The sequence below is a fragment of the Ictidomys tridecemlineatus genome, chromosome 11 (genome assembly GCF_052094955.1).
Source record: "Ictidomys tridecemlineatus isolate mIctTri1 chromosome 11, mIctTri1.hap1, whole genome shotgun sequence".
NCBI classification, from domain to species: domain Eukaryota; kingdom Metazoa; phylum Chordata; class Mammalia; order Rodentia; family Sciuridae; genus Ictidomys; species Ictidomys tridecemlineatus.
The window spans coordinates 44,681,512-44,705,065 of record NC_135487.1 but is presented as its reverse complement, the minus strand read 5'-3'; the positions used below and the strand labels follow the sequence as shown (position 1 = coordinate 44,705,065).

Below are 23,554 nucleotides of genomic sequence, written 5' to 3'. Positions count from 1 at the left end.
GCCTACTTCCTGGATTCTTATTTTTGTCTCACCAAGCTTTAAAATCTGTTCTCCAACCTCCTTGGTTTCCCAAATGACACCTACTATTGAAGGTTGCTACAGATGATGATGACATGCCCTGAGAGCTCCAGTTGCTCAGATGAAAGGCTCTGTCCATTGAGTACAAGAGATAATTTGTCCAGTGGGTTTTTTTTTTTTTTTTTTTTTATCCTGGACTGAATGTTGCAGAACCAGCTAATGAAATCTACATTGTAATTAGGGAAAATATTCCAGCAGCAGGTTGGTGAGATAGTCATTGTCTAATTATATTTTCCCCAGTATTTTAACCCAATGGTCTAGAAAAATAATTTAGAGTTGTGATTTTTGTAATTACTTTTTTGTAGCAGCCTGTTCAGAATTATAATAATCATTTAAGAGTTTTGAGAGCTTGTGGGTTAGCTTCTATTTTAAAGCTTTAGAATAGAGTAGCACAGGAAGTGTCCAATATGCAAAAACAACACTCAAGAGACTCCAAAAGTGCTCCTCCCTGGGCATTGCCCTTGACCAGAGGGAGCTGTGACCAGCATCTCATTCACTTATTCTGAAATCCCTGCAAAATAGGTCTGATGATTTGCCTTATTTTATGGATGAAGAAACTGAGGCTAAGATGGGTTAAGACACTTGTCCAAAGCAATACCCAGAAATGGGGTTGAACTAGGACTTCTTCACTCCATCTTCAGTGATGACACACTCCATCTGTGCCACCAAAGGGCTTGGTCCTATCTCCTTCTCTGATCTACCTTCACAGTTCCCAGAGACATTGATTCAATTCTTTAAACAATGTTTTTTGTTTATTTTTTTAAGCACTGAGGATTGAACTCAGGGCCTGGCACACTGAGCTATGTCCCCAGCCCCTTTTATTTCTTTATTTTAAAATTTTGAGTTAGGGTCTCCCTAAGTTGCCCAGGCTGGCCTTACATTTATTATCCTCCTGCCTCAGCCTCCCAAGTAGCTGGGATAACAGGCAAGTGCTACCACCCCCTAGTCTAACAGTGTTTTATTTTTAATTATTGTCAAACCTGGTTTAGGTGCTAAAGAGAACAAAGCAAAGTCCCTGTTTCCATAGAGCACATATTCTGGAGACAGAAGAAGACAGATAATGAGTAAACACATAAATATATATTAGGGATTGGTAAGTGCTATGCACAAAGGTGGGAAAGAGTGCTATATAAAGAACATATGGAACAGAATTCCAGAAGAGTACTGTATTGGATTGGGTTCCCTGGGGACACACTCTGAACGTGAAAGTGCACCTAGAAAGTTTACTGGAAAGCACTGTCTGGGGCAAGGACAGCAGGACTGGGCAGAGGAAGAAGCCCAACAGTGATATGATTGTAACTAAGCTCTCAGCCAACCCCAGAGTGAGCTCTGCAGTTGAGAGGACCCTTAAGAGTTGCTCATATCAAAGTAGACAGGAACAGGGGCTTATATCCCTGTCCCTGTATCCACCTGGCACAGGCCCTGGCTATTGCTAGGAGTGATAGAGGCACTCCCTGTGGCCAAGGGCACTGCCCAGTGAGGAGCATTTTTTGGAATCTTGAGTGTCCTATCTGCGTAGTGGAAAATCCCTATCAATCCTGTCTGGTAGGGTTATTGGCAAACAGCAAAGCATTATCTGACTAAGCGTCCATTCTCTGTCTTTACAAGCTAGAATAGTAATTACTTTACTAAAAATATTGCTATGGGGATCAAAATGCTCAAATGCTGATAAATGACCATGTAGAAATATGCAAGAGATTAAATGAATGAAGGCAATTTATACTATGGGAAAGTACAGATTGTGTAAAGGGGGAAATTGTATTGAACAATCGGAACTGACATGGAGAGACAAAACATATGAGGGAAAAAACCAAAGAATTCAAGATGCATCCTATGATGCCATTTGCTTTTGGAAAAGATGTGTTTGTATCTCTATAGAAAGATGGATGGAAGGACATACTCTGGAGCATTAAGTGTGGATGCAGGAGCAGATGCGGGGCTGGGACTAGTCTTGCTCAGATATGAGAAGACGAGCATAGAAAGGGATTGCAGATAGAAGAGGGGAATTATATGGCAGTGTAGAAAACAAATTTGGGACTTCAAATTTACTCTAAAATTATAGCATATTTAATATATGTAATAAATATAAATATAATATTTATATATTATATAGTAAACATAACTATCTAAACAGTATATTTGCACATACTATATAAATATAAATATATAGTATATTTACCATAACATAAATATGTATTATTTTACTATACATTTATAGTATATATAAACATATTTATTATTTACTATAATTATATTATAATTCATAATTTACTATTCAGACTTGCTTCTTCTGGTGCTAGCAGCCTTGAGTTCAAATCATTGCTCTATCACTTACTAGTTCCAGTTAGTAGAACAACTTGCGCAGGTATTGTCTCTGAACCTGTTTCTTCATCTGTAAAATGGAGATAATAGTACTCACCTGGAAGAGTTATTGTGAGATTGGACAGGAACCTCAGACACACATTTGCACGTGTCACTGTCTGGGCGGGTACTTGACATTCCTTCTCTCTCTCCAGAAGGAGCAAGGAGTCAGAAGAACAGTTTCCCTGGCCCCAAATGCACACTCTAGCATCAGACAGCTCTCCACACAAGGAGATGGCAGTTGATTCACCTAAAACTCTTGTAAATCAGTGGCTCACTTAGTTTTGAAACTTTTCCATCAAACTAATACATGCACATAGTTTTTAAAAGGAAAAAAAAAAGTACCAGGAGGCTTATAATGAAACACAGCTGTTTCCTTGATTGCAAATGCAGCTTCAGTTAAATAGTCACCTACGTGTTTCTGAACACTATGCTCATTTTACTATTTCCTATTTTATTAGCTACACATCATCTGTTGTCTTTCTATGGTGATCCAAGCATTTAGCATTCTTACAGAACCCTCTTCTCCCTCCACCGACCCTATATCATTATACCTAATTTAATTGGAAATTAGAGTTTATAGTGTAACAACTGCATAAGTGGAATTTTTTGACTCTTCATCACATGCCATCTACCTGTCCTTTCATTATTCTTTTCTAATACTCTTCTTTATTTATCTCATCATCTCCTCTTAGTTTCCACCTGGGACGCCTCCAGGAATATGGCTTCCTGCTCTGAATGCCTGCCATATGGGGATTGTCTTTGGTGTTCTCCTGGGTAGAATAGTCTATGGCTTAGATTTGCCCCCTCGTTTTGCTGTTGGAGCCCATTCTTTAAAAAGGCACTTGGGATGTGTGTGTATAAGTTTTCTTTTTATATTATCCCCTGGATTTCATATGAGTCTGCAATTGGTCAATAGCAAGATCAGCTATGAACTTTACACCTCTGAAGTTAAACAGGTACAACCAAAAGGTTACGTATTAATTTATTTAGCAACTGTGGACTGGAACAAAGGCCCTGTCCTAGGATATGAAATAAATTAGGCAGGTTTACTATATTCAAGATTTTTTGTTATTGTTGGGGAAAATAGGTAAACAGGCAATGATGTGATGTGGCCAACATTTCTAAAGAAACAAAGAAATTTCTAAAGAAACAAAGAGCACTAAAAGAAGGAAAAAAAGACATAACACAGCTTAAGGAGCTCTTAGAGGACTTCCTAGAATTGGGACTACCTAACTTGAGCCAAAAATGAGACTGCACGCTTATTTATTTACACATTATATTGCTACAAAATGGATCTAAGATATATCACAAAATTTTAATAGCTATTTTATATTAACATCTTTTGGGGCTCACCAACTCTGCCTGGATCCTCTTAGCCTTCTGCATTTCAAAACTTTCCCCATTAAAAGTGTTTGACCAATACTCAGCTGGTTCTTCATCTGTGGTTACTGGACAGATAAATGTCAGATATAGCAAAAAAAAGGGGGGGAAAGAAAAAACCTTTAATACATGGTCTTAGGACAGCTTCCTACACACACACACACACACACACACACATACACACACACACATAAATAAATAAAATTAATTCCTTGCTTCACCTTATTTGCAAGATAAATTTCAGATAGACTAAAAAAAAGATCTTTAAAAATTTTTGAAGACAATACAAGATTATATCTTTATGACATCAAAGTATGGAAAGATTATTTAAATAAGTCATACTACATAAATCATAACACAGATTGATAAAATGGACACTATCAAATGCAAAATTCCACAAAAGACAACAAAGACACCTCTTTGCCAAAGACATTGCCAAAAATCTTGCCCACTGGACTTTGAAGTCACGTTAACTGATTTGATTCTTAATGTCCAGCACGGTGATGCATACCTGTAATCTCAGCTACGAGGGAGACTGAGGCAATCACAGTTCAAGTCCAAGCTGGAGAATTTAGCAAGACCCTGTCTCAAAATAAAAACAAAAATTTAAAAGGTCTGGAGATGTAGCTCAGTGGTAGAGCACCCAGGTACAATCCTCAGTAGTACAAAACTAAATAAATAAAATAATGTAACTTCTCTGAGTATAATTTCCTCTTCTGTAAAAAGAAGATAGTATACTTTTGGCCTATTGAGTCATATGGCGATTGTAAAGCTCTTAGCAGAGTGCATAGTTCGTTGAGGTGCCTTGTGTGCTAAGTGTTGGGGGGTTCAGAATTGATGAGCTGACCTGTTCCGCTTTATGTTGGAATCTGATCCTTGGAGGATCAGACTAATACAACCACTTTATAAGAATAAGGGACCAGCCTGCAAGTCACTGCTTGTCTTCAATTATGTGGGCATTTGTTAGGTGGCAGAGAAGCTGGGCGGCCACAGTGTGCCTGACCTACTCTTCTACAATGAATGTTTACTATTATTTTCTTCTTACTTGAGAGAGAAAATTTTCACTCTAAACATGGAAAGAATATAAAAGAGAAATTAAAATTTTAAAATGAACTCTGGTCCCATCCTTCATTCTTCAACATCTTATAGTCAAATGAACAATGAACAAAGACTTAACTGTAGGGTGAAGAGTGCTATCACAGTTTTCTCTACCCTGACCTCTTGTAGATTCAGAAGTAATGCCTCATGGCCAGAACTGCCATCTTCCAGTAATTCACCAAGATGATAAACACAAAGGCAAAGAGGGGAGGAACCCCAAATATGTTCTCTAGGCCTTTTAGAAAATGTGGGGTTAAAAAAAAAAAGAAAACATGGGGTTGTTCCTTTGGCCACATAGATGTGAATCTACAAGAAGGGTGACATTGTAGACATTAAGGGAATGGGTACCGTTCAGAAAGGAATGCCCCACACACGTTATCATGGCAAAACCGGGAGAGTCTACAACATTACCCAGCATGCAGTTGGCATTGTGGTGAATAAGCAAGTTAAGGGCAAGATTCTTGCCAAGAGAATTGATGTGTGTATTGAGCACATGAAGCACTCTAAGAGCCGAGACAGCTTCCTGAAATGTGTGAAGGAAAATGATCAGAAAAAAAAGGAAGCCAAAGAGAAGGCTCTCTGGGTTCAGCTGAAGTGCCAGCCAGCTCCACCCAGAGAATCACATTTTGTGAGAACAATTGGAAAGGATCCTGAGCTGCTGGAACCTATTCTCTGAGTTCATGGCATAATAAATGTAAATAAATAAATAAATAAAGGCCTGTGGACTGTAAAACCGATTTTCTTAATTGAAAGGAAAAAAAAAAAAGAGAGAGAAAAAGTAATGACAGATCCAGGTGTGGTGGTACACACCTGTATTCCCAGCTACTTGGAGGCTGAGGCAAGAGGATCACAAGTTGGAGACCAGCCTGGACAACTTGGTGAAACCCTGTCTCTAATTAATATAAAAGGCTGGGGATATAGCTCAATGGTAGAATATTTGCCTAGCAGGCACAAGACCCTGGGTTCAATCTGTAGCACCACACACACACACACACACAAAAAAAAAAAAAAAGGGTGGGGAGAAAGGAAGAAAATCAACAGCACCCAGGTGAGTGTTTGGCCTTCTGTGTTGGCCCACTCCTCAGAATCCTATCAGAGCTCCCCTATTATTGATTCGCCATCTCTTCCTAAGGGATCTCACCACGTATTTGGCTAAGAGTGCCATGTCTAGCTGAAAATTCAAAAAAAGTTTATTTCTAGCTAAGTTCTTACACATCTACCGGAATGTTTAAATATTCTTTCAAACTTAGTAAGACAAAAACGAACCCATCAATCTTTCTATATCCCTAAATAAATCTCTTCTCCACATTGATCCAGTTCAAAATGGCTCTCAACTCATTTGGGTTTTCTGATGACTAACAACTGAAACCCAGGATAATTTTTCATACTTCCCTCCCTATTCCTCAATAAATATTTATACTCTCATCAAAATACTTCTTAAATCTATCCAGTTCCTGCTAGCTCCTCCATAACCACGCCAGTCTAAATCATCGCCATCTCTCACTTTGACTTCCACTACAATCACCTTCAGAGGTCCCCTGAATCCCCCTTTGCCCCTCTTCCTTTCATGACTCTTCATCCACATCATTTAAAAATGCAAATCTGATTGAAATTTTCCTACAGGAAATCCTTGACTGGCATTCCACTGTACTTAAAAGTCTCAATCTCTTACTGTGGTCCTCAGGCCCTGGATCCTCTGGTCTCCCCCATCATAATGGCCTTGTCTCATCCTCTTTGCTCAGCCGTCTCCAGTGCGGTAGGCCTCCTTTCAGCTTCCAAAAGACAGCAAATTCTCCCGACAGTAGCTATGGGCACGCACTTGTCTCTCTGCCAACGCCTGTGCCCAGTCAGCCAGTGTCACCCTTTCGGCCTTCTTCAGTGTCATTTTCCCTATTGGCCCTATCCAAATCAGATCGTTACTGGCCTCTTTTTCTCCTTCCCCATACTTAACAATTTTTAATATTTGTTTATTTTTCTGATTATTGTGCATACTCGTCTCACCTGAGAGAGTAAAGCTTCCATAAGGGTAAAAACTATGTCCATTTCATTCCCTACTATCTCATTCCTTGCTATTATTCTTATATCCAGCATAGTTTAGTAAGCATGGCAAGGGCTTAGTTAACACCCTGGCTGCACTGGAGACTTTTTTAGTGTCTTATAAATACATGGATTTTAGGGCTTCGACACCTATTAATTGGAATCTTTTGGAGGTGGAGACTGAAACCTGCTTTTTTTTTTTTCTTTTTTTAAAAAACACTCCACAAGTAATGCATTCCTACGTAGTTGGCCCAGTTCTGATGTTTGGAGAAAAGTGTCCAAGAATATAACCCAAAGGAGATGGGCTCCAATTCTTCTCTGTAAATTTCTAAGGATGAGAGGGAGTTGGGAAAGTCATTTATGATCTTTATCCTTAGTTTCTTTTCCTGTAAATTTGGAGCAATAAAAATATCTTCTTCAAAGAGTAGCTGTGAGGTTCCAGCACACAATATATTTTAAAACACTTCATAAGCTACATATTGGAAAAACATGAGAATTTTTCACTTGTTAAAGATTACTCTTTAGCTGGGTGTGGTGGTGCATACTTGTCATTGCAGGGATAATAAATAAACAAAAAGCTAGGACAGGAGAACCAAAAGTTTGAGGCCAGCCTAGCAATTTAGTGAGACCCTGTTTCAGAAATTTTTAAAAAATAAAATAAAAAGGAATGAAGATGTAGTTCATGTAGTAACATGCCCCTGAGTTCAGTCTCTAGTACCAGGAAGGAAGAAAGGAGGTGGGGAGGGAGGGAGAAAGGGAAGATCTCTCCTGTGTAGGGTTGACAATCTAGTTGGAGCAGCCCTCTCTTCTCCAGTGAGATAGGATCCCTTATCCCTTTCTTTGCACTTCTAAAGAAGGACTAATGATAATAATTCACTGAGCTTTTTGGTTTTCCAAAGTTCAGGGCCATCATTACTTAGATACCATCATAACACACCCAGAGCCTCACCAGCCTACTTCCTGCTGGGGAGAAACTGAGTCCAGGCAGGAGCACCAATGCCCGTGGGAGGAGGAAATTTTCCTACAAGAGATCCTTATTGGCTTTCCTCCCTTCCACTGCATGACACGGGCTGAGTCTGTGGAAAGTAACGAGGAAAGGCCACAACCAGGAACCGGGGGACCTCTGGGAAGTTTCTTCTGCTCTTCCCATGCTAAATCCTTTGAAAACATCCTCAATTATTTTGAGCTAGGACAATATCAAGAGAACCGGTTTCCCTAGCAGAGGCATAATGAAAAATAAACTCTCAAACTGAAACAGTGTGCTCTGTAATCTGTGAAAATCCTGACTCCCTGACTCTCAGGTACTGTGTATGTGGAACAGGTGGTGGGACCAGATGAAGGTATAAACAGGCACATAAAAGAACCCACTTGCCTGCAAGACAGCTGCTCGGGGACACCTGGTTTGGGTTTTGGTGTGTAGAACCAACAAGCACCCAGTCTCTCGTGCAGATACCTTGACTTGAGGCTTCCTCCCAGGTCATATCTTTCCTCCCTTCTCCATCCCTCCTAGACTGACCTAGTGAATCACGTGAATCACGAGTTCTCCAGGGAAATGGAACCAGTAGGATGTGTATGTAGATGATAGATAGATAGATGAAGAGGGATTCAGGGAATTAACTGACTCACATGATTACGGTGGCAAGTCCCAAATCTGCAGGGTGGGTCAGCATGCTGGGATCCAGAGAAGAGCTGCTCTTCAAGTCCAAAAGGTGTCTGCTGGCAGAATTCCCTCTTGCTTGGGGAAGGTCAGGTTCATTCTCTTCAGGCTTTCCATTGATTGGATGAGGACTACTCCAGTAATAGAGGTCATCTGCTTTCCTCAAAGTCTACTGATGTAAATCTCATTAAAAAGCCTCTCTCAGAAATATCCAGAATAATATGTGACCAAATCTCTGGGCACTCTGGCCCAGCTGAGTTGACACAGAAAAATTATTATTTCCCTAGCTCCTAACAGGTCTGCCTGCTTTCTTTTGTGAATTTGTTCCTCTATTTGTTCACTAATCTGAGAATCAGCTAATAAAGTACTTTCTATGTGCCAGGCCTTGTTCTAGTGACTATGGCTGTGACTAAGACGATATCTCTGCATTTGTGAAACGTATGTTGCTGGGGAGAAGACAGAAACATGATCATAAATGAATATCACATATAATTTGAAGTACTGGAAGTATTAAGAGAAATAAAATTGGGTAAAGACATACAGAGTGGTATAGGGGAAATCTCTGTTTTATTTAGGGGAGTCAGGCAAGAGCCTTTTTTTAGTAGAAAGAAGTGAGGGCAGGGCCATGTGAAGACTGAACAGAATATCATTCTAATCAAGAGGAAAACATACATGCAAAGGTCCTGGGGTGTACAGAAGCTTGGGGGTATCGTAGGAATAGCAAAAGAAGACCAATGCAACTGCAATGGTCAGAGCAAGGGGGCGGGTGGGTGAAAACAGAAGGTGAGTTTAAAGAGCAGGTCTGAGCCAAGATCATGTAAGAAAAAGAGGTATTAAGGTTGGTCACGCAGCTTTTGGCCTGAGCAATAAAAAGGAAAAACAATGGTGGTTCCATCTACTGGTTGGGGACACAGGAAGAAGAACAGGGACAAGGTGTAGAATTTCAAGAGTTCTGTTTCCACCAATTTTGATGGGCTGACCAGATAACCAAGGGCAGATATCAAGTAAGATACTAGATAAGTAACTCTGAAGCTCTAAGAAGAGCTGACAGCTGGAGAGAGGAATTTGGTGTGATGAGATGTTATTTAAAGCTGCGGGGATGGATATAGTGTGTGGGTCCATTTTTCTGGTACTACTAACACAATAACATAGACTGAGTTATAGAAAAAATAGATTTGCTATTTTGGTTCATGGTTCTGAATGTGAATGGTCCAGGGGCCACAGGTGGTGATGGTCTCCTTGCTGGCAGAATCCCAAGGTGGTATAGGGCATCCCATAGAAGACAGTGTGTGTGTGTGTGTGTGTGTGTGTGTGTGTGTGTGTGTGTGTTTCCTTGCTCCCTCTTCTTATAAAGTCACCAGGATTCATTCAGAAGGGACCCACCCCAAAGATCTTATCTAGTCTAATTATATCCCAAAGATCCCACCTCTAAACCATAGTCAGATGAAGTTTACACCCTCTTGATGTCTCCTGATGGGGACTAAATTTCAACACCATGCAAGACACACTCAAACCACTTCCAAACCACACAGAGGGTATAGGTGAGATGGGGCAAGATGTGAGTGGATTGAGCCCTCCTTAGAGAACTGGCAGGGAGAGGGATCCAGAGGAGACTGAGAAGTGGGAACTGGGGAGATGGGAGGAAACCCCGGGAGGCGGGGCAGAGCCAGAAAGAAAGCCTCCTGAGAAAGTGAGATGTTCACTGCTCTGTACTGTGGCTTTCAGCAGGGGACTTAAATCAGTGAGTTTTCTGGTGAATACTGAAGTATTTGGACTTCTTTCTGATATTTTATTTTATATTTCTATTTCCCGTGCTGTTTTTTTTTTTTTTTTGGCTTCCTTATTTCCCTACTGGAATAAATTCAATTTGTAACTGGCTTATAGGGAAATCTCAAATAGTTGCGTTTAAACATGATACGGTTTTATTGTTTCTAAGAGTTGCTTCCAAGCTATGCTATGTTGATGCCCTTCTGCTGAGGAGTGGGTCCCTTAATGGCATCTGGCAGGATTACTTAATTTTCAACAACTTTTCGTTAATAGTACAGTTTAATTGTTGCTTAAAACTCAATTTTCTTTCATTATTTTTCCGAAAGACTTATTTTTCATTTTAAAGGTAATTTAATGGAAATTTTCAAACATGCACAAAACCATAAAAAAAAATCCTATTTAATTTTAACTTTGATCTTGTACCAGGTGCAAAGCTCTCCACCTCTAAAGGCTGGAAAAAGATGAGTAGGGGTCCTATTGTTACCACCAGATGTGAAGATTGAACAGTTGGGAAATGTGAAAGCAAGTTTTATTTAAAGAAATTTAACACAGACTTCTCTGCAGAGAAAGGTGTTCATGGGATGGGGGTGAACCTCGTCCTTTTTATAATTTCCAGGTTTCTTACATTTCATGTCCCCTCCCTTTATCCCACCCATATGGTAAAAAGGCTGGAAAGGGACAATTGTGGGGGAGCCACCCAGGTAATACTCGATAATTCACTGCTAGGAGAGACAATCTCCCCGAGGCAGGTGACTTTTGGTTGTTGGTTAGGGGAGGGAAAAATGTCTGGAAGGTATTAACATTCCAAAATCCCTGAAGCAGGTGACTTTGGCCATGAGAGAGGGGGGGATGTGTCCTGAAGGTATTAACATTCCATTTCCCTCAGAACCAGCGTCCACCTTCTCAACTCTATTCACCTTCCATCTTCCCCACCCATGCAGATTCATCTCTGCACACTAACTGCCTGATCTTTTTTCTTGCTTCACTATCATGCCTTGTGGTCAAGGGGTCATTCAGAGATGCCTCCTGGGGGCACTCCTGTCCCCTTTGGAGATTAAGTCAAGTCTCCAGCCCCACCCCACATTGGCATGTCATGAGCTTTTCTGATGCCTGTTCATCCTCCCCTCCTCTTTCCTCTGCTTGGAAAGGTCTCAGCCCATCCCTGTCAATATTATCCCTGAAAGCACCTTCCTTGCATCTTAGGCACTGCCAGGAGGGGCCAGGGCCTCCATCAGTCCAGACTGGCAGCACCCATTCCCATCTCTTTCCAGTTTCCTTTCTTTGCTTCCCTCCCCCATCCCATATCCTATTTCTAATTGCATTATATCCTGTTTATTTATTCATTCACCCCACTATTTATTTAGTGGATAAACAGATGAGTGCCTACTATGGATCAGACACAGGCAAAAAGTGGTCAGCAGGCAGGTGTACTTTCTGTGTTTCTGCTCACAGTCTATCAGGAAAGAGACATTGTGCACCTGAGGATGCTGAACAGTGATGTTGCACTATACGTTTTTGCAGACATGTGTACTCATCTTTTATATTCAGTTTAATCTCACCGCCAGTCAGTCTCTCTCCCATAGTCCTTTGCACATTATAGTCTGTTTGCACGCCTGTGTGACCCACAGCCATTGAAAACACCTGAGCAGCAGGTGTTGTCTCAATTACATCTCATGCTCCAGCTCAGTTCTTGGTACATAGTGGATCGCAGTGAAAACTAAATAGAAGACTAGCTAAAATGAACACTTTCCTTATAATTTCTAAAAAATAACGCTTCTGAACAATTTGAGAAATAAGTCCAAAGTAAAGACACAAGCCAAAAGTCACCTTGACTACTAAGAGATACCATGTTGGAAGATGCAGCTTAGTTTGAGGGCTGAATGAGTCTGCAGGGAACCACAGCGTTAAGCAGATGCCCACCCAGGGTAGGGGAGAATCACCCAGGGAAGAAGAACAGTGGGTCCTATATTATTGTGGGCAGGCTTGCTTTCAAGAGGAAGATGGGCAGAGCTGAACAGAGCATGCCCAGTTATTCCCCCTATGTTACCTAAGAGAAATTACCCCACCTTTTCAAAGGCCAGAGTCAGGGGAGGGACGCCCTGAGTGCAACACTAATTTGGTTCCTTCACAGGAAGGAAACACCAGGCATTGGCAATAAATGTTCCCCCATTATCGACTCCATTGTGCCCAGCATGTGCTAGATCCTTTTCCCTGTGTCAGACTATATCATCTTTACACCAAAGCAGATAGAAGGAGGGTCACTGGAATTTTATGGAAAAGGAAGCCAAGGTTCGTAATGGCTAAATCACTTATCCAAGATTACAAACTGAGGAAGTGGTAGAGTCTGAATTCAGTTGTATTATTAATAATTATAGTTAAGATTTAGTTAGGTGCTTATTATATGATAGACATGGGGATAAGCACATTAATCCCCACAACAGTCTTACGGAGTAGGTTGTGGGATTTATTCTTTTTTATAGGCTGATCTCACATAGCTCTCACCTGGGATTTAACCCAGGGATTTGTCCCTTGAAACCTTAGCTTTCAACCATTTGCCCCTTGCCTCCAGACTCTATCATTCCTGCCTCAGGTAAAAATATGTAAAAAATGTACAAACACTGCCACTCCACAGGGAGCAGGTTTGTATCCTCCAGCAAAAGGATTTCTAGGACACAGATAGCATCTCCAAGGTCTGGGTTTGAATCTTGTCACTTGTCAGCTGTAGGATTCTGACAAGTGGGTCTGCCTTTGTCACCTGCCAAGGGGAAATCATAATAAGTCCATCAGGGAAAAAAAAAATGACTGACAGGAGACAAGCAGACATGCTTCCTCACTGGCAGAATAAGACAGAAAGATTCCATGACGTGACCTCTCAAGAGTCTCAGGAAAGAAGCGGAACGAGGTTTATCTTGTTCCTTTGAAGGGCTGGTTCCTCTCTGGGTGTTTGTTTTGGCCCAGTGAGGCTGCTCTCCAGTGCCTGACCCAAGGCTAAGACTGGAAGGGACACTAGGGTCCCTTAGGGGTGACACTTGGGTGCCATGATGGTAGAGAACACAGAGCAACCCTGAGCTGGGGTAGGGCGGGGTTTCTGAGGGTTACTGGGGGAGAGGCCTAATTGCTTCTGAGAACAGGGGAGAGCCACTACCCCTCTCAACAAACCTGAAAGGCGAGTATGATCATGCATTTCAGAGAAGTGAAGATAAAGGAACTAAGCAAACAAAACAGGCAATGGGAGGAAGTGAGTGGGATCTGGGCAGTGAAGGAGTGGAGAGAAAGGGTGAGGGAATCCTTTCTCCCACTTTGCAGGTGGCCCATCCCACCTCAGATGGGTCTGGGTGGGAGGAGAGAGGTGAATTTTGGGTCCAAAGCTGGTACTGTCATGCCCAAGGTAAAGGGCTGAGGCTGCCTGAGTCCCAGAGCTGACTGGGAGGAGGGGAGTCTGGGATTCAGGCCCATCTGGCCTCTGCTCCAGTGGGGTCTCTTTCCCCCCATTTATTGTCACTGGCAAAAGCAGTTTCAGCATCACCAAGATTTTTGCTGACAATGAGGAATTTCAGCACCTCATCTCACTCCTGACCCCTGGCCAAGCTAAAATCTGCATTTTAGCAAGACATTCCCCTTAGGGTTTCTTCCACAAGAATCCCACCTTTGGGAAAATTAGCTGGGGGTGCGACACTTAGCTCTGTGCTTCACTGAGAGAGCCGTTCAGTAAGAAGCAACTGCCGTTCCCTGAGCCTTGATTTCCTTTTCAGGAAAATGAAGATGCTCTGCTCAATCAGTTGTTTATAAACTGCGATCCTAAGAGTTCTGGGAGTATTACTCAGAATCTGTACCAAGTCAGGTTCAGGTAGGAAAGAGAAATAGATCCAAACAGAGCAGCTGAGTTTTCATCCATTTTGCATAGTAGCCTTCTTCATGAGACTTTCTCCAAGCGTGTGGGGGTGGGGGATGAGAGAGAATTTTGAAAGCTCTTTGGCTGAGTATTCTCTGAGGTCTCATCCAGGGAGCAGAGACTGATTCCAGGCTTGATTCTCATGACTTGGGATTTATTAAGTGAGGCACTGAGCACATATTTGAATGCCATGGTGCCATTTCTGAGAGACATGCCCTGATATCTGCTTGTAATATCCATTTTGTCCACTGCAGGGAAACAGACAGTAATGAGTGTGTGCGTGGCAGAAAGCCCCATGTCCATTCAATTCCTTTGTGCGGTGGCAGAGCTGTGGGTTTAGCTGGACTCCTGACTGCCCAGAACAAGGTCACATATCCCAGCCTCCCCAACAGCCAAGTGAGGCTGTCTGCCTAAATACTGACCAAGACAGATAAATGGAAGTTTTGGGCACCACTGGTGGGTCAAACAGTTAAGAAAAGAAGTGTTCCCTCTCCTTCTCCATATCTTCCTTCCCACTGGACAGAACACAGACGTGGTGATGAGCAATCTGGGTCATGTGAGCAAGGGAAATACCCTAAGGAGGGTGGGGACACAATAGCAGGGAGTCTGACACACAAGCCCTGGATTGCTTCCACACAGGTTGCCACATAAGTGAAAAATAAACCCTGGTCTCATTTAAGCCACTTTTTATATAGGTTAGAATAACTGAAAACATGCACGGGCGCACACACACACACACACACACACACACAGGCAGATAGGGAGTAAAAGTGCGAGTAGAGATCCCAGCAAGGAGCTCTTTTTTTTTTTTTTAAGAGAGAGAGAGAGAGAGAGAGAGAGAGAGAGAGAGAGAGAGAGAGAGAGTTTTTAATATTTATTTTTTAGTTTTCAGCGGACACAACATCTTTGTTTGTATGTGGTGCTGAGGATCGAACCCGGGCCATACGCATGCCAGGCGAGCGAGCTACCGCTTGAGCCACGTCCCCAGCCCCCAACAAGGAGCTCTTGACATAGTCCAGGCAAAGACCGTGGTGGTTTGGAAGCAGGTGGCAGCTGTGGAAGCAGTGTGAAAATCAGGTAATGAAGATATTGCAAAAACACAAGTGATGGAATTGGCTGCTGGAGTGAATGTGAGCTAGGAGAAAGTCATGGGTGATTCTAAGACTTGAAAAACTATTTGGAGAAGATGAAGGGAGGAGCTTGGAGGGAATCGGAAATCAGGAATCCTTTTTGGAAATGTTGATTTAAAACGCCAAGTGGACCTCCGAGTCTTGCTTGGGCACTTGGGTTCTAGCATAGATTTCAGGGGAGAAGGGATTAAGTACCAAGAAATAAAATAACACCAACAAAATTTTAAAAGCCATGAAATGAAATTCTTCTCCCAGGCCATTTGGGCAAAAGTGTAGGGAACTTAAAATAGAATTTTGTAGTGAAAATATGACCAACCTGCTGTCTTTTCATTTTCCAAAATTGCAATCTGACCTTTAATTAGCTGGCTCTACAGAGAACAGGCACTGGGAAACCCATGGACAAATTACTGCTCTGAACACTTTGGAAAATGAGTCCAAACAGTTCAGAGTTCTTGAGGTATATAATTACCTTCTGAGAAAGCTTTCCAAAAGGGCAAATTGCATTTAGGTAAATTGGGAAGTTGAGGAACTGGATTTTCAATTCAAACGGCAAAATGGAAAGAGTGGTTAGAAGATCTGGCTTGGAGTCCTGGATTCTCTATGCAAGAACCTGCTGATATGACACAAGTCATCTAATATTCATCCATCCATCATAGGAATAGAACATCTACAGTGTAGTTTCCTTTCTCTTAAATCTCCAGCATCCCCATATCATGTGGTTATGTCATAAAGCTTATTGCCCAAGAAACAAAAGTGAGGAACATAGAAAGCTATAAAATGCAAATAAAAGGGAAGATAAGAAATAAAGGGACATCTTTACAGGCAGAAATGGGTATCAGAAATCTCTTTTGCCACTAGGATTTGAGACAGTAGAGACAAAAAAGTACAGAGTCCAAGCAAAGGGTGTCATCTTTGAAGCAGGAGCTATTCTGTGAGCAAGGATTGGGGACAACAGTGCAAAACAGTCCTCTTTTTGCTTCTCAGGGTCCAGGTCTAGAAAATTCCAAAGTCTAGATTCATCACGGCACCATATTCATAACAACATGAAAGTGCTTGAGGGTTATGTCAGAGAAGCTGCACACTAACTTGGGGTAGAGAAACAACATTTCTAGAAGGTCCAGGGTTGGGGAAATAGAAGCCACAGAGTAGGGACCTCACAATTAGAGGGTAAAACAGGGATGAAGTCTTCAGCATCAGGGGCCACAGATGGCTGGAGGATATCAAGAGGACTTCAGGAATTATGAAATCCTCAATAGACATCTACTCAGGGTACCAAAGGACCTAGCCAACCCTGCTAACCCTCTGGAGCACACTGAGAACTAAGCAAACTCAGACTTGAGTTCCTCCCCCATCTGAACTCTCCTTTCTACCATTCCCATGACCATGGGGAAGCAGAAACTCACTCCTGCTCCCTGACATCATCTTGGGAAAGAAGGAAAGGAAAAGTCTTTAAAATGAGGAGAGAAACTGTATTGATACAAGGCTCACGCCTGAATCAAACCATAACCTCAATATGATTGAATTAGGTAGAATCCAGAACAAACTACATTGCCTTTAAGTGGAAAGTTGAAGGATTATTTCCTACTATTAGTAGGAATGAGGATGTAAGAACAGTCGGTCAGTTATTGCCAAAGAAATTTAAGGTATTTTGCACATCAGAGTTGTGTGCAAATTTTACATTGTTATAAAGCTTTCACATATTCATTCTTCCATTCATTTCACAATCATTTACTGGGCACTTACTTTCTGCCAGGCACTGAGAGATAGATAAATTATTTCTGTTCTCAAGAATCCTAAAAGTTGAGGTAGGAGGCTTTTCCTGCCATCCCAGTGCAAGGTAAGAGGTGATATAGTAGAGACAAGCCCAGGTGGCTGCGAGGGGCCAGAAGAAAAGCAAAGGGCCCTCAACCCTGCCTGGGTGGACAGGCCTGAGGGACCTACTGGAGGGGTTGATGCCACCCGAGTCTCTATAATGAGTAGGAGTCAATCAGATGGAATAGGACTGACTGTCAGGAATGGTGGTGTTCATTCCTGTGTTCACGTATTTACTTAACTATTACTGAAGGATACTTATTAAGTACAGCAACTGGTCCAAGCAGTGGGGACATAGCAGTGAACAACACAGCTGAGATCTCTGCCTTTGTGGCATTTATATTCCAGCAATAAAGAAGTGACAGATAAACATGCAATATAATATCGGGGGAAAATGCAATGACAAAAAAATAGAGTAAGAAGACAAAGGGAGGCAATAGGAGGAGGTGAGAAAGAGGCCAGAGCCTCTCTTGCATGGAGTGTGAAGATGAAAGTGAAGATCCATTTGAAATAACAGCCTAAGCCCTGGGACCATCTAGAGAACAGGATTCAAGACAAAGAGAACAGCAAGTGCAAGAGTGCTAAGTCTAGAATTTCCTTCAAGTTCAAGAAACAGCCAAGAGGTTGGAGCACAGAGGATGCTGAGGGCAGTGAAGACACTCTGTGATACCATATAGTAGATACACATTTGTCCAGACTCTTGGGATATGCAACACCGAGAGGGAACCCTAATTTCAATTATGGACTTTGGGTAATAATGATGGGTCAATGTTGATTCATGGTTTGTAACAAAATGTACAATTTGGTGGGCAATGTTCACAATGGGGGAGATGATGCATGTGTAGATCAGGAGAGTATTTGGGAAATCCCTGCACCTTCTTCTCCATTTTGCTGTGAACCCAAAACTCCTCTAAAATAGTCTTCAAAAAGAAAGGGAAATAAAAGAGAAAAGGCACATTCTGGAGACCAATGGCTAATGTGGAACAGAGGGAAGAAAGAGAGGTGGGAAATGATATTGGAGTGTTGTCTGAGCCAATTCAGAGAGAGACATGCTTAGGAGTCTGGATTTTCCTCTGTGTGCAAGGCATCCTTGAAGCCAGTGAGGTAGCAGGGCCTGAGAGAGTAAGGGGGAACAGAGGACTTGCAAATAGTTTGGTAGGACTAGACTGTGAAATGCACAGTAGAGATCATGTTGGAATGAGCCAGAAAGGCAAGCTGTAAGGCTTCATTCAAAAGACCTGGGTGAGGAAGAGCTCAACTTGGCTGATAAAGCTGGAATTTATCCTGAGTGCAGTGGAAGCAAATGAAGAACTTTAAGGAGGTTAAATATTAAATTAGCATAATCAGATTAGGTTTTTGGAAAAATGATTTGTGGGCATTTTGGGGATGGATTAGAAGAACAGAGGAGTAGTATAGGACAGAGGGAGGAAGAAAAGGGCATAGAAACCAATCTGAGAGGCTGGCGTCATCATCCAGGGAGAACTGATGATAACTGAGCAGGTGCAATAAAACTGGGCATGAAGAAGAGGGCTGGGAACACATGGAGGTAGAACCAAAGCTTGCCCGAGGGAGGAGGGCTCTGATTCTATTCTCTCTCCAAAGATGATGGCCATTCCCATGGATTTAAACACCCTGTCTCATCTCTAAGCTCTCATACCCAGCTGCCTCTTTGGCTTCCCCACCACCTCACGGATATCCCAGGCTTAGGGGAGTCTTGATTGACTCTCTCTTTTCTGGTCTTCCTCAGCATAGGACAGCACCATCCACATAGCTGAGTTTATCAGACCTAGGAGTCAGCATGCCTTTCCTCTGTCTCCATAGCCACTTCGTTCAACTCCTAAAATTCTAAAATGCATTTTGAATCTGTTCATATCTTACTAGATCCACTGTCACCATCTTAACCACTACCAGTTGCTATCATCTCTTTTCCAAACTATAAGTCCAAGAAGGAAATGAAGATGATCAATTGAAAAATCAGGGCTTCAATTACATTTTTTATATCACATCATTTGTAATTTGTTTATTTTGTGTTTTTTTCATGAAGTACATTATATATATATATATATATATATATTAATAAGGCATTATTGATAATAATTGACACAGTGGTACCCACTATCAACTAGGCACTATTCTAAGCACTCTTCATTCATTAGCTCATGGAATTTTCCCAATAACTGGATAAAATTGCTAGTGTTGTTATATTTTGCAAAATAGAAAACAGAAGCACAGAAAGTTCAAATGCCTCAAGGTCATACAGCTAATAGCAGCTGTGAAAGAAATGAGCTGCATTTATGGTCCTTCAAGAAGGGATCTCTTGTCCTGTGGTGAGGAGGTGGGAGCTGTGTGCTCTCTGGTAAACCTTAACTCCTTCCAGTTCAGCCCAAGTTGCAGTGGGACAGATGGAGGGAGGAAGGCTGAGGCACTTCCACCCAGAATGGGACTCCTCTGGTGGCTGTTCCTAGGCTGACAGATTTTGCTTTATCTGCTGTGCAGTCTCTCCTTTTTCTGCCCAATCCTACTTCTTTCCTCTTCTTTTCACAAGTTCATTCCTTGTATTGTCTTGTTCCTAACTATGAGTCTGTGTCTGTTTTCCAGTAGGTCCAGATATTGGTGGCAGAGCCAGGATCCTAAACCTGGGCAATTTAGATAACTCTTCTATGCATCCTAACATACCCTGTCCTTCCTTCTGTCCTTGCATTTGTTAGACTGTGTTGACATTTTAGTAAGGGGTTGTATGTGTGTGTGTGTGTGTGTGTGTGTGTGTGTGTGTGCGCGCGCGCACGCGCGCCTGTAGAACAGAATCTGCCAATTTAATAAATCATACAATGTTAAAACATGCAATTCAGTGGTGTTAATTGCATTCAAACTGTCATCCCCTTCTATTTCCAAAACTTTTGCATTACCACAAACTGTAACAACTGTCTTCACCATTTATTACCTAAACTGTTTCATTATCTCAAACAGAAACTTTATAACCAATAAGCAATGACCTGAATCTGTTTTTCAGACACCACAAGTAAACTGAGCCCTCTCAGGGCAGCAATTCCAGCTTAACTTCTTTCTATTCATGGCATCTTAATAGTATGTGGCATTTACTAGGCACCCAAGAGATTGCTTATTAATCTGAAGCATTAAAAAGAAAATTTCTACTGGGATAAGTTGGGAAGACTTCTTGGAAGAGGTGACATTCCACGAGAATCTTAAAAGTTGAATAAGATCTCAGTAGATGGTGAGGAGGAAAGGGTGTTCCAGGCCCAGAAACAGTAGGGAAAGGACACATGCTGCTATCAATCCAAAGTCAAGGTTTCCCTAGCAGAACTATATTTTTTGTTTAAGGTACACGATGCGTTAATAAGACACCCATACCTAGCTTCACATTCAGATCAAGACAACAATTTGACATTTGTGATTGATGAAATGTAAGCAAAAGTCTAATGAGGATTCTAGGGCAGGCTCACATATCTGATGTAAGTGCGGCCACTTACTCTTTTTTTCCCTTCTATCACTTGTCTGGAATGTAGATGTGGTGACTGGAGTGACACTACCCATCTAACCATGAAGCAGGTGCCAAAATAAATAAATAAATAAATGGTGGAGTCCTTGGCCCTGATGTTTTGAGTCATAGACCTAGCAACTATAAACTTCTGTGTGTGTGTGTGTGTGTGTGTGTGTGTGTGTGTGTGTAATTTCTAATTGTAAAGTATGGCTGGATTGTTTTGTTACTTGCAGTTAATCCAGTCCAAACTGATGCAAGGGCCCAAGGGTGTGAAGGTTCATATCTGAAACTAAGATGGGAGAGACGGGTTGAACAAAAGAATATCCTAACAGAGTAAACAGACGGAGTACTTTCTGAGCACCTAGGCACCCAGGAGTGCCTAGGTGCTCAGAAAGTTTGCTTATCCAGGAAGTTCCAGCCTGGATGTTCTGAGTGCTCTGGCTGTTGTAAACATAGAATGAAGAACATCCCATTTAGGGTAACTTGGATAAATCTCCTTAAGAGATAAATAAAAGAATCAAGACCACTAGGGTCTTAGGGCCTGGTTGGATACTTTCTTGCCCTCCATGGGAAAAGAGAATCTGCTTCTATAGTCAGAAAATTTAAGGCTGGAAATTGTCAAGAATAGTCTGAACTCAGGTTGGAAGTCAGAGATGCAAGAATGAAAAGGAAAGAGATAAATTTATGAGTAATATGGTATAGTAAACATTGAAATGAAATATGAGAATAAAATAACAATAATATGTAGAATAGAAATACGTGATAATGATAGCATATATGTGATGAGACAATAGAAGAAAATCCTTCTGATGTCCAAGAGTGGGACTCCTACTCGCATCCAGTTACATTGTAATGAAACTGCAGAAAAACGGAGAAGAAGTCTTAAAAGAAGATTTTGGATGATTAGGGGAAGTTCTCCTTTATTGAAGAATCCTAGATAATAAGTGCAGGCAGAAGGGTTGAAAAGAAAATTACCATTTTGCAACTCTCTAATGAAATAACACATCTAGTTAACAAGCATTGGTGACATTGAAAAATAAAATCAGATGAGAACTTGATGGAGAACTTGATGATGGATCAGTAAGGCTGAAACACCTGAACCCACAAATCAACCTTAATACCACTAAAGGTCAGACAACCAGACAGCATCTGGCTCCTAATGAGATGCTCTAGGAAATACATCGAGGTCACTTAGAAACCATCCTGTCTTCCTCCCATTCCCTTGCCCCAACAAGATACTAAAATCCTAATCTCAGCAAGCCTCTGGGTCCTTCTACCAACTGACAGGAAGTATGGAGGAGAGGGAAATGAGACAATTGGCCCAATCCAGAATGCAGAAAAATTCTACAAGAAAAATGATCTCATACATTCCTGGGAGTTCCAGCAAGAAACAGATGGCACAATTCAAATTAGGTTAATTTGAGACGAGTTAACGAAAGGACTGTTTTCAATGGAAATGGAAAGTGGTGGAATGTAGGGGAGCCACCAGAGGAAAAAGAGTTGCAGAGAACCCAGGAGCCAATTATAGCTCAAGAGACATTCTCTCTCTGTGGACAAAGGGAAGAGGAAAGGAAACCTCTACTGTAATGAGGGTAAACAGGGAGAAAGGGAGGGTAAGGAAGGAAGGGAGACAAGAGAAGGCAGACTATGTGGAGAGGATCTCATTACAGGGCTGCAATCATCCACTGAAGGACAACAAGTAGTCAATAAATATTGCATACTGTCACACTATTTGGAATAAAATAGAGAGAAACAAAAATTTAATTTATATACAAAAAAATTAAGAACATCTTTGTTTTAACTAAAAGTATTTCAGCATGAAATTGAGTACGGTTATGTGATGTATTTAAATCCAGGACTAACACTATAGGTACCACCTGCTGTTCCTGTGTCCAACCCTGGCTTTTCATCTACTCTCCACCTATTATGCTTTGTGTTTGAAAATGATGAATCTGGTCCTGTCCTGGGGTTAACCTGATTGAAACCTTTCAGTTGCCCTTTCAGTAGAGATTTCCAGGCTGACTCATAAGGCACTCCATAATCTAGCCCTTTCTTGCCTAGCCAGTTCTTCTTGCTTAGAGTGGCATTACCCTTGCCACGATGGCCATACTCGGAATGCTACCAGTTTTTTTCCTAGTGGACATTCACCTGTTGTCTGTAAGTTGTCAGTTGCAGAAATCAAAATCCACTCTTACTTGTATTAAGCAGAAAGGGATTTATTTCTTACAACATATTAAATGGCTTCAGAGCTGCAGACAGTTCTAACCACCCATGTCATCTTTACAGAGAAAAGGAAGAGGGGCTGGGGTTGTGGCTCAATGGTAGAGCACTTGCCTAGTATGTGTGAGGCTTTGGGTTTGATTTCAACACCACATAAGAATAAATAAATAAAATAAAGATATTGTGTTCATCTACAACTGAAAAAAAAAAGGGAGAGTAAAACACAGTGACCCTGAATGCCCTTATGTGTTCCCTAAAACCTAGCGAAAGTAAGGGAATGATGAGCATAATCCTGGTCCAAAATGTCCAGACACATATTATATATTTTTTGTCCACATTTTTATTGGTGCATTATAGTTGTTCATATGGTGGGATTAATCACCTTTCATACATTCACACAATATAAAAATAAAATTTGGCCAATATCATTCCCCAGTATTTCCCATTTTTCTACCCTCCTCCCTTGCCCTGGCCTGTTTCCTCATCTCCCTTCAATTTTCATGAGATCCCTCCAACTTTATTTCCCTTTTTCTTCTCTAGCTTTCACATATGAGAGAGACACACAATTCCTGACCTTCTGAGTTTGGCTTATTTTGCTTAACATAATGTTCTCAAGTTCT

The 23,554-nt window shown here is 41.5% G+C and overlaps 1 protein-coding gene and 1 pseudogene across 6 annotated transcripts in view; both read left to right on the top strand.

The window, feature by feature from the left end:
• Mysm1 (Myb like, SWIRM and MPN domains 1) overlaps positions 1-23,554 on the top strand; it is a 94,067-nt gene that overhangs the window by 56,515 nt on the left and 13,998 nt on the right. For 5 of the 6 annotated variants that reach the window (XR_013427814.1, XR_013427815.1, XR_013427813.1 and 2 more), the window contains one exon: positions 15,159-15,350. The gene's annotated coding sequence lies outside the window, so the exon portion shown is untranslated. Of the gene's footprint in view, positions 1-15,158; positions 15,351-23,554 lie in introns of those variants that run through there. The other variant, XM_078026352.1, reaches the window with a different exon arrangement.
• Positions 2,357-9,340, top strand: LOC144368070 (large ribosomal subunit protein eL21 pseudogene; annotated as a pseudogene).